This window comes from Mus musculus, chromosome 18, assembly GCF_000001635.26.
Source record: "Mus musculus strain C57BL/6J chromosome 18, GRCm38.p6 C57BL/6J".
Lineage (NCBI taxonomy): Eukaryota > Metazoa > Chordata > Mammalia > Rodentia > Muridae > Mus > Mus musculus.
Genome location: NC_000084.6, coordinates 76,233,631 through 76,250,128, shown reverse-complemented (window position 1 = coordinate 76,250,128; position 16,498 = coordinate 76,233,631). Strand labels below are relative to the sequence as shown.

Here is a 16,498-nt window from a genome sequence, read left to right as displayed (position 1 = left end):
ATCCCAAGTTCCTATCCTGGACTACACGGGGAGACTGTCTGGATAAAGTAAATAAGCAAACAACATTGGGATAAAGTGGCTCATTCAGGCCAACAGCCACTAAGACAGCACAGCCAGAGGAGAAAATACCTCGAAACTTGCCATTTCATCTTGGAGAAGAGGGAAAATCTGGCAAGAAAAATTCTTGGCAAAAGCTGAACTGGAGAAGAGAAGCAGGTGGTAAATACAGAAAGCAAGTGCAGGGCTGGAGAGATGTCTCTATGGTAGAGCACTTGTCTAGCATGTAAGAGCCTTTAGGTACAATCCCAGGTAGAGAGAGAGAGAGAGAGAGAGAGAGAGAGAGAGAGAGAGAGAGAGAAATCAAATATAAATTGTTCTTTTTAAAGCTATGAAAGGAAGAGAAATTTCAAATATCTTTAAATGGCAGAGGAATATGAAGTATTCCCTAACACATACATGAATTTTTACTTCAATAGACTCTGGAGCTAGGGAGATGGCTCGGTGGGTAAGAACACAAGCATGAGGGCCGGAGTCTGATTCCCAGCATCTATGGACAAAGGTCTGAACCAGCTGTGGAGGGGGATAAAACAGGGAGTTCCAGGTTCAACAGAGGAAATAAGGCAGAGATGGGTTGAGTTAGACACCTGATATCCTCAAGGCTCTGGCCTGTACATAGGTGCATGCACACACACACACACACACACACACACACACACAGAGAGAGGAAAAGAACCAATTCCAGAGCCAATCATGTGTTCTGATGGTCACATGAGCACCTTGCACTCACTCCCACACCATACACACAACAATAAATAAAATAACAATACTTAAAAAAAAAAGAGTTAATCCTGAAAAAAAAAAAACAATGCTTAAGAGAAACTCAAATATGTTAACCACAACAACAACAACAAAAAAGACAAGACAAGACAATGATGAATGCCTTTAGAATACTAAAAGCTGAAATGGAAATAACATAAAAATCCTTATTTTAGACTGTTGGTAATGTATGTTCAAACACAACCCACTAAGCAGAGAAAAACATCACCAATGATCTGAAATTTCCTGTGTTAGTCAAAGAAATCACTGGTAATGAAGGCAATAATAAGGATTTTAAAAATTAAAATGGAAAGCTCAATGGAAGTGCTTGCTTAGCAGATTCAATCACTACCACCAGCGGCCACCCCCCCCCATTAAAATATGCATTTTAAAAACTTGAGAACCAGATTTCTCAATTTTCTAAGTAATAAGGTTCTTTCCAAAGTTTTACATTAGTAAAGGACAACGCCAAATGGAAACCCAAGTCAGTCCCCCAGAGGACGGTGGTTCATACGCCTTCTAACCAAGCAGAAAACGTTCACAGGTGCACTGTCATGGACTGCTACAACTGAGTGTGGGTCTGGCCGTTAGTTCAGCGACTATCCACCTCACTTAAGGGTGAGCTCTGTGTAGACAAGTGTTCCATTTAATTCAGTGAACAGCCTCCTGACCTGGAGCACTGTGTAGACAACTTGTTCCATACTGGCCGAATTTACACCTTTAATAGGCTGCACAGAAGCTGCATCTCAGCTCGTAAGAACCTCCCCAGATCATAAATGTGCACCAACACAAGACTGCACAGGCCCAAGTGCAAGTCAGCAGAGTGCCATGCATCCTCAATGGCCTTCCCAGTTCCCAGGCTGGTTTTGTCTTACTCCTGAAGCATTACCTAGTACCACATCAGACATGTGGTACAAGCTTGTGGGCTACAAACTCACCTAAGCATATCTAAAGCAGTTGGTGCCACAGAACCTCCTACAATGGTGACAATGGTCTCTACTTGTGATGTCTTATACAGCAGCCAATACTTGTAATATTGCCAAGTAAAGTTAGATTAAAGCTAACTAAAATAATACAGAATTTAACTTCAGTTCCTCAGTCTCACCATCTGTATTTCAAGTGCTAAACAGGCACCATAGCTGGCTGCTACCTGACAGATACAGAAACATAAGCTTGATTTTGTTTGAATCTTTTCACAATCTATTCTTCCTTCCTGAGTACATTAAACCTACAACTACCCCACCCGAAAAAGGAAAAGAAGCTGGGCTTTGCAGTTAACTCAAAAGCAGACTGGCCTTCCTTCCTTCAGAGGCAGCGTCTCCTTACTATTGCTTTATAGACTCAGGCCAAGGAAATCCCAGAGTCTCAAAAAAAGTGTCAATCTAGAAAAATCATAACAGTTTCACATTAAGTTTCAAATTTTAACAACAAATTGAGAATTTGTTCAGGATATCGTCATGGGGTACATGTGGTACAAGCTTGTGGGCTACAAATTCACCTAAGCATATCTAAAGCAGTTGGTGAATCTAAACCATAAAGACAGAATGTCTGTAGAGGCCAGGAAGCCAGAAAGGAAATGCAGGGAATGAGGAGGTGGTGGAGAGGATTAACAGAACTAATGATGTATAAGCGAGTCATATGGAATCCTATTTTATAAGCCAATTTACCTTTCCATAAGTTGTTATCAGGGAGATTCCCAACCCTCTGCCAAACAACAAAACAAAATAAATAAAAAACAAGCTATTGCCATTTGTCTAAGTTGACCACCAGAATTAAGAATTAGATGATTATTGTCAGAGACATCACATAATTTATTTCAGCACATAAAGATATCAAGCTATAAACTGAACTAGAAGCTTCCCCCTGTCAGATAGTTTTTATAGTTCTGAAAGGCAGAGAAAAGTCACCCACTGTTTGACCCAGCTATAAGCCTTAAAACCTACCAACCTTCCAGGAAGATGTACCCACAGGTGCAACAGTGGCACGACCATTCCAGGGATAACCAACTGAGTCCTGGTGCTGTAAATCTCATCAAAAGCCATGACTAGAGAGGTCACAGACCATAAGGAAGAACCTACTACTTGTGCTTTGCTAAATGGGCAAGGTATCAAATTGTCTTCAAATTCTTACAACTAGCTTCTATAGTGAGTTGGGGTGATGGTTAATGCAGAGATCACAATCTGTCAACGTGCTCAGAACAAGAGATCTGCTGAGATCAGCCCTAAACAGGACATCTATTTCACCTTCCTCCAAGGCTCAGACATCACCAGTGGAAGAGGACAGGAAGGAGCACTGCAGAGGACAGATTTGCTGGGAGGGGAGGGGAGGAGTAAGGGATGACAACGAGGGGGTGTTTTCAAAGGACGCTACACTTGTATAAAGCTGTAAAATATTTTCTTAAAATAAATATGAAAACACACCAAACCACCAGGCAACTGTCCTAAGAGAAGATTCGGTTACAACTAAACAATACCAACTGAGCTACAGAAAGAGCCACTCACACTGCAGGACGTGAGGCAAGTATGTAGATCGCAGAACCACTTTAACATGGCTAGCTACCTGGGCAAACTTGAGGCAACGTCTAAATCCAAATGACTTAGTAAAATTATATATTTTATATCAAATTACTGAAGTGACTTAGAACCATGTTTAATGACATAAATCTAGAATCATAACTGAAGGCATCACCACAACATGTAGAGAAATAACCAAAATTGATCAGTGGCAGTAAGACTAGTTTCTTTAATACAGCTAAACCAGGCAAGGCTGGCTTCCTTACTAGAAGGTCACCAACAATGATCTGATAGAGAATTTGAAAATAACCCTGAAGTAGAAAGGAGGACCCAAATAAATAAAGTCATCAGACATAGTGGCTTAGACTTGCAACCTTAGCATTTGGTAGTCTGTATCACCGAGTTCAAGGCCATGCTGGTTTACATAGAAAGTTTGATCTACAGAGAGAGACCATGTCTCAGTAAGTAATTTTTTTTTCCAAAAATCAAAGCTAGTGATATGAAGAAACAAGAAACCCCTATCAGAGTTGGGTGAATTGTCACATTGCTCTATCCAGGAAATTTCTAGCATGCTGTCTCTTAAAGCCTGAGTGAAATTCTTTCACCTGATACCAGCAGGCTAACAAAACGGATGGCCTCCTGTCAAGTGTGATCCAGCACTGTATCTCTAAGGTCACCTTTCTTGAGTGCTGGCTAGCAGAAAGTCTTTTCAGTCTGAAATCAGAGCTCTCTCAGACAAGATACTGTGTGTCTTTCATGAAATCCTTAGCTACAGCACAATGCTCCATCACCCACTTGTTATCCATCCTGAATAATCATCTAGGTATATTAAGTAGATAATAAGGTCTTTAAAAGGTTTCCCAAACCAAATCTAAGCTAACTGATGCCCATTTACTGCTAGGCTTTCAGGTCTGGTCCTGCTCTGAATGGCCACAGGCGTGCTAGTCGAGCTATGGGTACTTGCTTTGTGTCTACAAGATTATCTCTATTATCCTCTCCAGGCTGTTATCTGCTTTCTCTTAACAAAGGACAGAGAGCTTAAAGTTCCCCCACTGTCCAGTCTACTCCTCACCACACCCTGTTAAGCCTCCCACACTACCATAATCTACTAGTTTCAATCTACTGTGGACTTAGATGCCAGATAACTCTGCTAAGAACATTTTAAATAAATACCATCAGGTTTTAACTAAAACTGAAAAGATTCCCCTATGCTTTAAGGTACAAACTTGGACAATTAGGCTCAAGGCCTGGTTGCCCAATTCCATTACACCATTTATAAGAGGTCAGGGACAATGGTGCTGGCAAACATCTGCATTAAGAGCCCAGAAAGCTAACCAAAGGGCAAGAACTTTAACTTGAGAATCTGTCTCAAAAAATGTTCTCAATCTTCTAACTTATCTTTTAACAACCTTAAGAGGTAAAAGTTAGTTTTCCCACTTTTAGTAAAAACAAAAACTAAGAGTTGGAAGTTTAATTCATCCAATACCATAACCAAGAAACCAAATATCAGCCTTGGGCTTTGATTCCAAACTCCATTATGTGACTTGCTGCCCAGTCTGTATTCTTGGCTTAACTATTTGCATACAATACTCCTTTCACTGGAACCCAAATGACTCAAGTTCCTTTTCTTTCCTAACCACTTTCTTTAACTACAGGGCAATGGTTAATCAGATTGAGACCAAATTAAGCTCGGCAACTGTACATCTGCTCCACAAGCATGCTTCTCAAAGATTAGCTGTATCTCCAGTTTGAATGAAAAGTGGCAGGCAGTGCCCCTACCCCAACAAAGAGCTCATTCTCAGTGACAGGAGCTAACGCAGCCCATCGCCCTAGTGCCACCCTCTACACTTGACAGAAAGCAAGCAAGTATACTGCAGGAAGGGGCTCTGGATGGATTTATTGAATGCTCAAGCTCAACTTAGGCTCTAACGTAATTAACTTTCTTACTTTGGGGCCTTGGCCACAAGACATGGAGCTCTCATTTCCCTAATTCCACTGAGGAGTAGTGGGGTGACTAGCCACAGAACGTTTGTTGTGTAAGTGTTACTTGTCCAATAAAGTAACTCTGAATTCTCTATAGTCAGTGTCTGATACACCTTTGCAATACTTAGTAGAAAACCTCTTTGCACTTACAGAAACCACGGGCCTAAAACTGTGTCTTCTGCTTTTACTCAGACAAAGCATCTAAAAAGATATGCCTCTCTCCACCCTCTAAAAAGGATTCTTGTCCCAAGAATATGAATAAACCTCCATCTGCCAGACTACACTATATACAGCTCCTGCATGCATCACAAAAGCACCTGTATAAAGAGGCTGCTGCAAACATGGGGTTCTGGGTCCAAACAATTAAACCAACGGCATCCAAACCAAGCATGAAGGGAACCGTTAGGCCCAAAAGTCAAATCTAAAAACTCAAAAGGTCCTCAACCACCAGTTCTGCAGCTAACCTAGTTAAATTTACTTGTGTGTTCACCCAGTTCTGCAGCTAACCTAGTTAAGTTTACTTGTCTGTTCACCCAGTTCTGCAGCTAACCTAGTTAAGTTTACTTGTGTGTTCACCCAGTTCTGCAGCTAACCTAGTTAAGTTTACTTGTCTGTTCACCCAGTTCTGCAGCTAACCTAGTTAAGTTTACTTGTCTGTTCACCCAGTTCTGCAGCTAACCTAGTTAAGTTTACTTGTGTGTTCACCCAGTTCTGCAGCTAACCTAGTTAAGTTTACTTGTCTGTTCACCCAGTTCTGCAGCTAACCTAGTTAAGTTTACTTGTGTGTTCACCCAGCCTCCCTCATGCAAAGTACTGACTACAGCAACATGTTCTATATGCATCAAAATGAGAGACCTCTTGTTCTACTGAATTAGTATTCTCTTTGTCCACATGAAGGAAAGGGCTATATAGAAAACCATCCCCAATATTCCTAATGAGAGTTAAATCACACAACCAAGCCTAAAAGGAAATTACTCTGCAGTTTCTCCCAACACTCACTTTACGAGCCATACAGATTGCATAGCTATTTAGTGACAAGTACTTCAGAACCCTAAAGACCAAACTTTGCTGAACACCTACAACACGAATCACTTTATGTGTAGCTATAAAACAGGAAACAACAGTATTTAAGAGTAGTGTCTTGCAAAGGAACACAAGAGATGTTTGTAATCCCAGTTCAGTCATTAAGCCTGGCCAGTGAGGACCCTTAAACTTAATTAAGTTAACTGGATTTTAACATTAAGCATGTACCTGGGCATTCAGCTTTTAAAAGTCCACAAATTTTCTCATCACCACAGGTAAGTTTATGCAAAAACAAAGAAATTTTAAAAGTAACATCAATGTTACTTTATGGATTAAACATAAACATTTGCCAAATGATCTAATGGGAGGGGGGAACCCCTCTTTATGGAGCTGTTTCATAGCTAAATGGGAGAGGGGGGAATAAAAAGAAAAAGAAAAAACTTAAAACTATAATACATTTGCTTCTCCCATGTCTGGATTCCATCTGCTTCACTAACTCATGGATTGAAACTATTCCAACTTCGTTTTAACTACTTAACACGCCTCTGCTAAGGGGAAAAATGCTTTTTACAGGAACCAAAGTAAACTAATAGGAAAGATATTTCCAGCACGGCAGCAAATGCATTCTAGTGTTAGGCTCAATAGAAAAATCCTTTTCATCAGTGTTATGGGGTTAAGTCAGGAAATCAGAAACAAGAAATTTTGTAAATTGACATACCAGGGTGCCATTTTTTGTAAAGATAATCTTCAGATAAATTTGCCTGATGGTTCATTTATTTACACGTCGTTTCATTAGTTACAAACATCGCCATTTAGAATGTCCTAACAAGGCATGACAATAAGGCGGGATGCTGCTGCGGAATTATTTTCACCTGGGCATTTTTTTTCTTTTTTATTGGCGTGACAACAAACAGGTAGTGTTTGCCTTTAAGTGTAAAAGGAATGAATAACAAAACCAACCTCGATTTTTGTTTTTCTTTTGTTTAGATTCACAAGGAAACCATAACACGCAAGGGTAAGAGGACAAAAGTACCTGGCCCAAGGACAGTATCCCTAGAAGAAAATAAATCCAAGCACCGATTGTGAAAACCAATCTGAAATAAGTGCACTCAATTAGCATGCTTCCTAAAGGCGTGTGATTAGAAACTAATAGGCTGTACCCACGGAGCAACTTTCCCAAGTGCGTGGAGGATGAGCCCGGGCAGCCTCAGCCACGAGCGTGTTTCTGAGTACACACAGTGATTCGGAACCCGCGACTGTTACGGTTAACAAAGGCCACAGGAAAGAAAAAAAAAAGAAAAAGAAAAAGGAAAAGTATAAGCAAAGTACCACACGCCCCTAACTCGACTCCGGGGCCATTCTGCAAGGCACAGAGCGAGAGCGGCCGCGCGCCGGGACAGAAGCGGGCCGCAGTCAGGCTGGGCGGGGCGGGGGCTCGCGGCCCTGCCCACGGCGCCGACCCTGGCCCGCGCGCCACGGCCCGCCGCCACACCCCACACGGGCGGCCACGTGACCCGGCCCGGCACACTCCTGCCCGGTTCCCCGGGCGCCCCGGCTTTACCTGCACCCAGCGCCTGGTCCCGGCCCGTCCGAGCCGGGCCCCGGACCTTTTGTTCCTTCCTCTTCCGACGGGCTCCGCGCTGCCGGAGGAGTGGGCGCGCGCAGGCGGAACTGCGCCGCGGGCCCCCGCCCCGCCCCCAGGCCCGCGCTCGCCGCGGCCGGCCGAGGAGGGCGCCGCCCGCTCCGCTCGCCGCGGCCCCGCGCCCCGGCACCGCCCGCACCCCGCGCCACCGCCCTGGCCGCCGCGCACCTACCTCCGGGAGGCTCGCTCGGCGCTCGCGAGCTGCAGGCTTGGCGAGCTGCTCCTCCACCGCCGCGCGCGGTAGCCCCGCCTCCCTCCCCGAGCCGCGGACCCCGCCGATTCGCCGGCGCAGCCCCGGGCTGGCACCCTGCCGCCCGCTGATTGGCGCCCGCGGCCGCCCGTTAGGCGTGAGGCACGCCGGCCGAGCGGGCGCGCACGGAAGACGGAGGGAGCACGGCAGGGACGGAAGGAGGCCGGGCGCCGCGGGCAGGGCCGGGGGCCGAGCGGGGCGCGGGCAGGCGCGGGGCGCCGACTCCCGCCTCCGGCCGGGACCGGCGGCGCGCGCAGCCAATCAGCGACCGGGGAGCCCGGGGTGTGAGCACCGCGTCGGGGGCCTGGAATCGGAAGGGAAACGTCGCTCGCTGATTGGTTCCGCCTTCCCCGTCGAGCGTGAGGCGAGGCGAGGCCGGGTGGGTTGGTACGCCCGCGGTTGCGCTTGAGTTCGTGTCCGGCGCGCTCCCACCGGGCTCGTGGAGGATCGCGGAAGGCCGCGCGGCGTGCCACGCCCGCAGACCCCCGCCCCGGCGCCTCTGGGTGGAGCGCCGCGGCTAAGCCCTCGCCCACCTCCGTCGTGAGGCCGGAATGGACACGTGCTCCGGCCCGGGCCCGCCCCCAGCCGGGTCTGAGCCGCTTGGGCTGGCAGAGCTCTGAAGCAGCCTGGGTCCTGGCCGCTGAGGGGCGCGCCCTATGCAAATGAGTGGGCGGGGCCTCGTGCTTGGAGGGGGGCGGGGGCGGGTGGCGAAAACCGCCGAGCTGTTCTTGTCCGTGCGGTTGGTATTAGGGCTGGGCAGCTCCTGGGTGTGTTTCTCCAGCCCGAGCCGTGGGTTCTTCTGAAGTAAAGTATTAGTGCTACACACTTCGAATGCTCATTGTGAAGTGTGAGCACCTATGCGTGTGCTCCTTGATTTGCTGGCTTCTCTCTACCACATTTTTCCTTCGCTGTGTCCCTGTTCCTAGACTTTTCTCACCAAGTTCCCAAATTTCAGACTACTCGCAGTGGTGTGACCAGGTTGATTTTGACTCAACCCCGGCAGATGAAAGACTGTGTTAGGATAATAAACCTAAATTTGCAATGCCTCTTTCAGGTTGCTAGTGGTAAAATAGTTTCGTTGGTCGTGCCCACCTATACGTTAATCCAGCAAGCCTCACTAGCACTACAGAGCAGTGCAGGAGAACCAACACAATAGTGCTTGAAGCACTTTAGAGTGGAGCATGCTCTCTCCTCAGATGTGAGGGCATCCCAGAGCAGGGGTCTGTATGTGGACCTTGAGTTATTTGCTCTTCCCTTCAGACATTCAGGGTTTTTAAAATAGGCTTTCAAAATCTTCACCACTATTCTTAGGGGAAAGATGTGGCTCACCCCAGATGTAAGCCAGTCATAGTTTTGAACGCAACTCTACTCCAAATCCAAGACCTTTGACAGAGTGGTACGAACTTATATGATCATGATACCAACTTACATATTATAAATGAAAAATGTTATAGACTTCCATAATTAAAAAGAAATCATGAATGTAAACATGAACAGGACTTTGAAATTAAAGGAAAGATAAAGATCATTAACTTCCCTTTGCTTATGGACAAATATTTATGCTAACAAGAACTTAGCAGAAAGTCACCTTCAGAGGGTGGTTTCTTCTGTTAGCAGTTTTGGAGGAAGTCCACATAATTCCCACGTTAATGGGCAGAGGATAGAGCTTCCCGGGCAGAGCACTTGTGTGGCCCATCCTAGGCCCTGATTTTAACCCCAGCACCACCAAAATAAAAGTGAAGTTTGAGGGGCATCAGTTAAGGAACTTTCTTGTTTCAGCCTTCCAGAGCCACCTGGGAATGTAGTTAAGACAAATGGTGCTCAGATTGGAAGGAGGAAAACTGGTTCTGACTTACAACCCTTCTTTATACTGATAGAAATCAACAGCTTTAATACAGAATGCCCTGTTAAAAGTGATCTTAAACATTTTTTAAAAAGCATTGTGTGGTTCATATGTGGATTTGGGTGTCCACACGAGGAGTTGGTGTGGGGAGGGGGAAGCAAGGCTGGGTAGATTCCAAATATATATATATATATGTGTGTGTGTGTGTGTGTGTGTGTGTGTGTGTGTGTGTGTGTGTTTCTTGAGTTAAACCATCTCTCCAAAGTGTCAGACTTTGAGCTCATAACTCCTCCGTTTACACAGCCCTCCAAGGCTTGGTTTCTAGAGCAATGGTTTCTCAACCTTCCTAATGCTGGGACCCTTTAACAGCTCCTCAAGTTGTGTTAACCCCCAGCCATAAAATTATTTGCATTGCTGCTTCATAACTATTTGCTACTGTTATGAATTGTAATTTGAATATATTTTTGGAGTTGGAGGATTGTTGAAGGGGTCACGACCCACAGGTTGAGAACCACTGTGCTATAGGTTCTAAAAGACTGAAAAAGGGAATAGGGGGCAACCTGGCTACTGATGCAGTCTCCAGGAACATTGAAATGGGAGCATGTCTGCTATCCCCTCGGTCACAGATGCATCTAAACCAAAGTGGGTCAAGACGAGCTGAAGGCACATGGAGCAAGGGTTGCCATGGCAACAATCGGCTTGGAAATCCACTAGGGTACCTGAAGATCTATAAGTAGGTCCCTATTGTATAAGTTATATTGAATGGGTCTGGTTTCTTTATATGAATGGACAGCAAGTTTAACCCTTCATTACCTATGCTACTCCAAAATCAATTAAACCTAAATCAACTCAGAGTGCATTTAAAAGACATTAAAAAAAAAAAATGACAGCTATTTCTGGAAAAAGCCTGAGAATCAATGAGTAAAAAACAAACAAACAAAAAAAAACTTTAATTTCATTTTCAATGTTTCTATAGTTTGTTTTTGGTTTTGTTTTTTTAAAAATATATGCTTTAGTTTTTCGGAAGACCCAACTCATGTTCATCTCCTGTCTGTCAATCAAATCTCTTCTGGTCTACTCAGACCAAAGTTACATTATGTACTTTCTTTGTTAAGGCTGATTGGCACACATACCATGATTTTACCCAGATTAGGGCTTTGACCAGTGGCTTCCTTGTACAGTAATGGGAGTTTCTTAACTTCTCATATGTGCTTTCTTTGTGTGCACATTCAGAATGTAAACTCCTGAATATCGAAACAGCTGCTTCCCAGTTTCCTCCTCGCACCCTTAACCAACAGGCTAATAAGTGATACAAGGTCAAACACAGTGTTTCTATAGCAGAAATGTGCCTGGGAGTCTCAGGACTGCATCCTGCTGTGGGCACATCACTCTTTGTGGTTCACTATGTAACTGTTGGGCTCCTCTCAAGACTTATGTTCACTTAGCCCTGTGAAACTAAGTAGCAGTGAACATTGTCATGTAAGAGAGGATCATATTTGAAATTGTAACAATATTGAGTGAGATAACCTGAGTAAAAGTTAGGAAGAACAATTGTATGTGGGTTGCTTTTATTAAAAAATATGAGGATATTTAACACCAACTAGATTTGTGTATCAATACAAGGAATCTTCATGCTTTAAATGAATTTGTATTGGTGTTTACACATATCTACACACACTAGAGAGAGGTTAAATTCATCCAACAGGTGTTCATCAGGCATTTGTTATGCACCTAGCATAAGAAGTATCAGTTGAATCTTCTTTTGACAAACTCCCTCTTTGAGGGTAGGGGGCAGGGGTAGAGTTTTTAAAAAGTAGAGGTTATAAGGCATATTGACTTTTGTTGAAATGAGAAAACTGGTGCCTACCTAGAGCCTTCACCTCTCCAGGCTAGTGTTCTTGATTCTGGAAGGTACTCTGCATGCTACCAAAGGAGAAATGTAGACACCAACCCAGCCACAAACCCTTTCATGGACAATACCTGCAAGGTATGCTGTGCAATGGTGGCCCAAAGCTTGTGGGACTGACCAACCAATGTCTGATTTACTTAAGACCCACTCCACAAGATGGAACCTATACCCAGTGATGACCCTGGGTGACCAAGACTCTGAGATTAGATAACCCAAAGACCCAAATACTACTTACTGTTCTGCTCTACTCAGATCAGTGCCTTGCTCAGCCATCATCAGAGAAGCTTCCTCAAAGATTCCTCCTGCAGCAGATGGGAACAAATAGAGAGCTGTAGCCAGGAAATATGCAGAGTGAAAGATCTTAGAACACTCGGCCCTAAATAAGATGTCCCCATCAAATCCCTCCCCTCGGGGCTCAACCCTGAGGAAGGGGAAGCTGAGAGTGTACGAGCCAGAGGAGACAGATGACACCAAAGAACCAAGAGCTTCTAAGTACAGCAGGAATGACATACAGGAGCTCACAGATGCTGAGGCAGCGTGCACAGGTCTGCACCAGATGTGCTCCTACAGCTGACACATGGGCTCACAGATGCCAAGGGAGCGCACACAGGCCCTACACAGGTCTGCACAGATACGGTCCTAGAGCTAAAAGGAGAAGTGGTCACGTGCCCCACTTACAAATGAAAATTTCATTTCCTCCAAGGGAGTCTTCCTGGGAAAACAAATGACTCGTAAGGGTAGGCCGTATAGCCAGCGTGGATGGCCCTCAGAAAGCAAACTCAATGGCGGCTTTGGAGGTCTCCTGGTCTCCTGTCATGTTGGGGGTAGGGTTGTTTTGTTTTGTTTATCTTTTTCTTTTGAAATTTTATCTCTCTTCCTCCCTCTCCCCCGTCTCTTTTTTCCTTCCCTACCACTCACCTTCCTCCCCACTCTCTTCCTACAGGTCCCTTGTGTACACACTGTGGCTTCTAGGTCTGTGGTTTTATGGGATTGCTAAGTGTGTGAACTCGTGTTTCACTTTGTATCTATTTACGCCTTTCCTTGGGTTCTTCTCCCTCTGTCCATTTGTTTTGTCCTATTCCAATTGGTTTGTGTTTGATCTGTTTTATTATTATTCCTTAGAAGCCTGTTTGCTTTCTTCTAATGAGAGACAGAAAAGGGGGTGGGTCCAGAAGGGAGGGGAGGGGAGGGGAGGGGAGGGGAGGGAGGGAGGGAGGGAGGGAGGAAGGAAGGAAGGAAGGAACTGGGAGGAGCAGAGTGAGGGGAGAGCATAATCTGGGTATATTTATGTTATAAGAAAAAATCTATTTTCAATAAAAGGAAAAAAATGAGATATAGAGGTGGGTTTTTTTGAGAATCCGAGATTATAAGACAAATGGACATTTCTTGAGAGAAAAATGGTATGAGAAAAGAAGCCGTATTTCTCTTTCTTATTCACATATTTAAATCCACAAATGATTACTAGATGACCTTGTCACTAGATAACTCATAAATGGTTGTTGAAACGTTACTTAGAAAGTGGCAGTAAAGTTTCAGTACATTAAACATTCCTGTCAAGGCATTTGACCATTATCAAAGCTCTACATGTTTGGAAAACGCTAAACAAAAGCCAGTCTCTAAATCCCGAGAGAACAATATACAAATTGTCTAAAGTTCTTTGTGAAGGAAAATAGTATGTTAGTCAGATGTCAACAATAGGGCCTTATGCCTCAGTTATAATAGTCTGTGTGACCATATTGGCTGAGCCAGGCTGCTCTTAGGCAGGATAAGTGTCTGAAGGTATAATACTCTCGGGGAGTCAGTCATCGTGGTCTAGTTGCTCTGATGAAGACAGTTGACTGTAGTTGACAATACGTAGTAATCACTGTCCTGATGACTGAATTAGTGAGCTTCAATTGCCCTTATAGTAAACAGTCCGTAGCTATGACAAAGACTCTGCCAGATGAAGGGCCAATCTGATTTTTTTTTAACCTTAACTACATGTATCTTAGGTCAGTTCCCTAGAAAACAGAACACGAGATAAGGCATAAGTCCTGGTGCTTTGTATGAGAAGGTACGAATCCAAGACATCAGTAGTGAGATGAGAAGCCAAGGAAGACTGAAGAACAGTGCATTGCGATACAGTTTTGTACTAACAAAGATCCAGCACCAGACTTGAAGAAAGTCCAGCCTTCCTCTCCAAAGGTGGGACATTCCATCCATGCAGGACGTCTCCACGCAATCAGGGTGGAGAGGTCAAGCTTTGGGACATCGAAGAGAGAAGGGACGTTATACCCAGTTGGCCAAAGTGGATCCCATAGTGAGTTAGCTTGCCCTTAGGTCGCAGCTGTGCTATCCAAGGTTTTCGAGAGCAGCTTAGAAGCCCAGGTCCCATGCCCTAGCATCTAGAAGTAGTAGAAGGAAACTAGGTGTATGAAGCTGGTTGGTCTCAGCAATTGAAGCCTAAAAAGACTTAACTAGGGCGTGTGTTGGCATATGAGATGGAGCAAAATACTAGGTCCTAAAAGATCTGAGAGTGTATCAAACTGATATTGACAGACAGTCATTGGTGCTGCAGCAAAGGCAGGTCAGCTTCGCTTTGTCTGGGGCATCATAGCCAGACCCTACCAGAACAAGCACTAACTAATTGTCAAGTAAGTCATGCATAGATAGTGTCACCACTCTCACTCACTGTACATAGAACGGAATCCTTAGATCATCTGTGAGCTGCCTCCTACATAGCACAATAAAAGCTCAACAACCGGAGTGTCTCTCAGGCCCAGCCCTCCTCTCGGAGCTCTCTGCTTTGGTTCCCACTGTCACCATGGAGTAGAAATACTGCCGTAGCTCCTTAACTGCCTGACACTAGTCTTACTCCCTGTCCAACGTCACTCCTGCTGCCAGGCTTTCTAAAAGAGTAGTGTGCTTTCTAAACATAAAGCTGATGTTAATAACTTACTTTTCAGGACAAAACTACAGCTCTTTATCATAACCCGGAAGATCTCTTAGAGTGTGTAAGCAGGCCCGTTAGACTGGCCCAACCATGGGCTGTACGAGGTACTCTGCTTCACAGGAAGGGTTGGGAAGGTAAGGAGCTGACATTTAGAGGCTTCTGTTTTGTAATTGGAATCGGCTTCTCTCTAGCATTTGTTTGTTTGTTTGTTTGTTTTAGGAACTCGGCAAAGAAATGAAATACAAGTACTAGGTAGCATGCAAGTGAGACATCCCACTATTTATGATCGCATCGGTTTATGAATCCACTGGAATAAGAGCTGCCATGACCCGTCTCTTCCCCCACAAAAGCCCCACCTCCAAATATGACTGCCGCTGTCCTGGGGACTGAGCCTTGCCACACATAAGCTTTGGGTGAGCATCGCAGACCCAGCGCATAGCATCCAGCTCATGGCATGCAGCTCATTCTCAAATGCACTCAGCAAGTAAGCTGGGCATCCTCTGGCGCCAGGGTGTCTTTGAGGCACAAAGGATACGACGAGAATATGTCATACTCACTGGCATGGCTGGGATCACAAAGACAGAAAATCACAAGTGTTATCAAGGTCGTGGAGAAATTGGAAGCCTCATATACTGCTGCTGGGAATGTGAAATAGTGCAGTCACCATTGAAAGAAATCTGGCAATTGCCTGATGGTTAGACAAAATTTATATGAAACCCAGAAGTTTTATTTCTAGACAGACACCCATCAAAAACAGCAATGTATGTTCACACAGAAATCTGTACAGTGTTTACAATGGCAATATTTTTTTTAGATTTATTTATTTATTTATTATGTATACAGTGTTATGCCTGCATGTATGCCTGCAGGCCAGAAGAGGGCACAAAATCTCATTATAGATGGTTGTGAGGTACCATGTGGATGCTGGGAATTGAACTCAGGACCTCTGGAAGAGCAGTCAGTGCTCTTAACCGCTGGGCCATCGCTCCAGCCCAGTGGCAACATTCTAAGAGTCAACAAACAAATGCATAAGCACAATTGGCTTATCCACTAAAAGGAATAAAGTGCTTGAGACATGTTATAATATGAATGGATCTTCATATCCATTGTGCAGGTTTGAATATGCTCAGTGCATGGGAGCTGACACGTTTAGGAGATGTGGCCTTGTTGGAGGAAGTGTGTCACTATGTAGGCAGGCTTTGAAATCTAGGTGCTCAAGCCCTGTTCAATGAGGACAAGACCCTCCTCCTGGCTGCCTTTGAATGAAGGTATAGAACTCTTGGCAACTCCAAGCACAGTGTCTGCCTGCACAGTGCCATGCTTCATGCCACGATGATAATGGACTGAACCTCTGAAACTATAAGCCAACCCCAATTCAATGTTTGCCTTTATAAGAGTTGCCTTGGCCATAGCGTCTCTTCATGAGAGTAAACCAGGGGACAAAGTCTGTGTTGGGCTTTTCTGAGACTTCCTTTGTCTGTCTGGTTTTGTTGTTGTTGTTGTTGTTGTTGTTGTTGTTGTTGTTGTTTTGGTTTGGTTTGGTTTGGTTTAGGTTCTTTTGGTTTTTTGAGACAAGGTTTCTCTGTA

The 16,498-nt window shown here is 44.7% G+C and overlaps 1 protein-coding gene and 1 long non-coding RNA gene across 5 annotated transcripts in view; one reads left to right on the top strand and one right to left on the bottom strand.

Moving 5' to 3' along the window:
* The window catches only part of Smad2 (SMAD family member 2), a 70,659-nt gene extending 61,620 nt beyond the window's left edge, over positions 1-9,039 (bottom strand). The window contains exon 1 of one of the 4 annotated variants that reach the window (XM_017317842.2): positions 8,150-9,039. The gene's annotated coding sequence lies outside the window, so the exon portion shown is untranslated. Of the gene's footprint in view, positions 1-7,896; positions 8,047-8,149 lie in introns of those variants that run through there. The other 3 variants (NM_010754.5, XM_030250351.1, XM_006525699.3) reach the window with 3 other exon arrangements.
* A 4,176-nt stretch (positions 9,040-13,215) lies between these two features.
* On the top strand, positions 13,216-15,788 carry Gm41778. The gene is made up of 3 exons (XR_877565.2): positions 13,216-14,163; positions 14,925-15,045; positions 15,131-15,788. It is a non-coding gene; the product is annotated as a predicted gene, 41778 (long non-coding RNA).
* Positions 15,789-16,498: the final 710 nt, after the last annotated feature.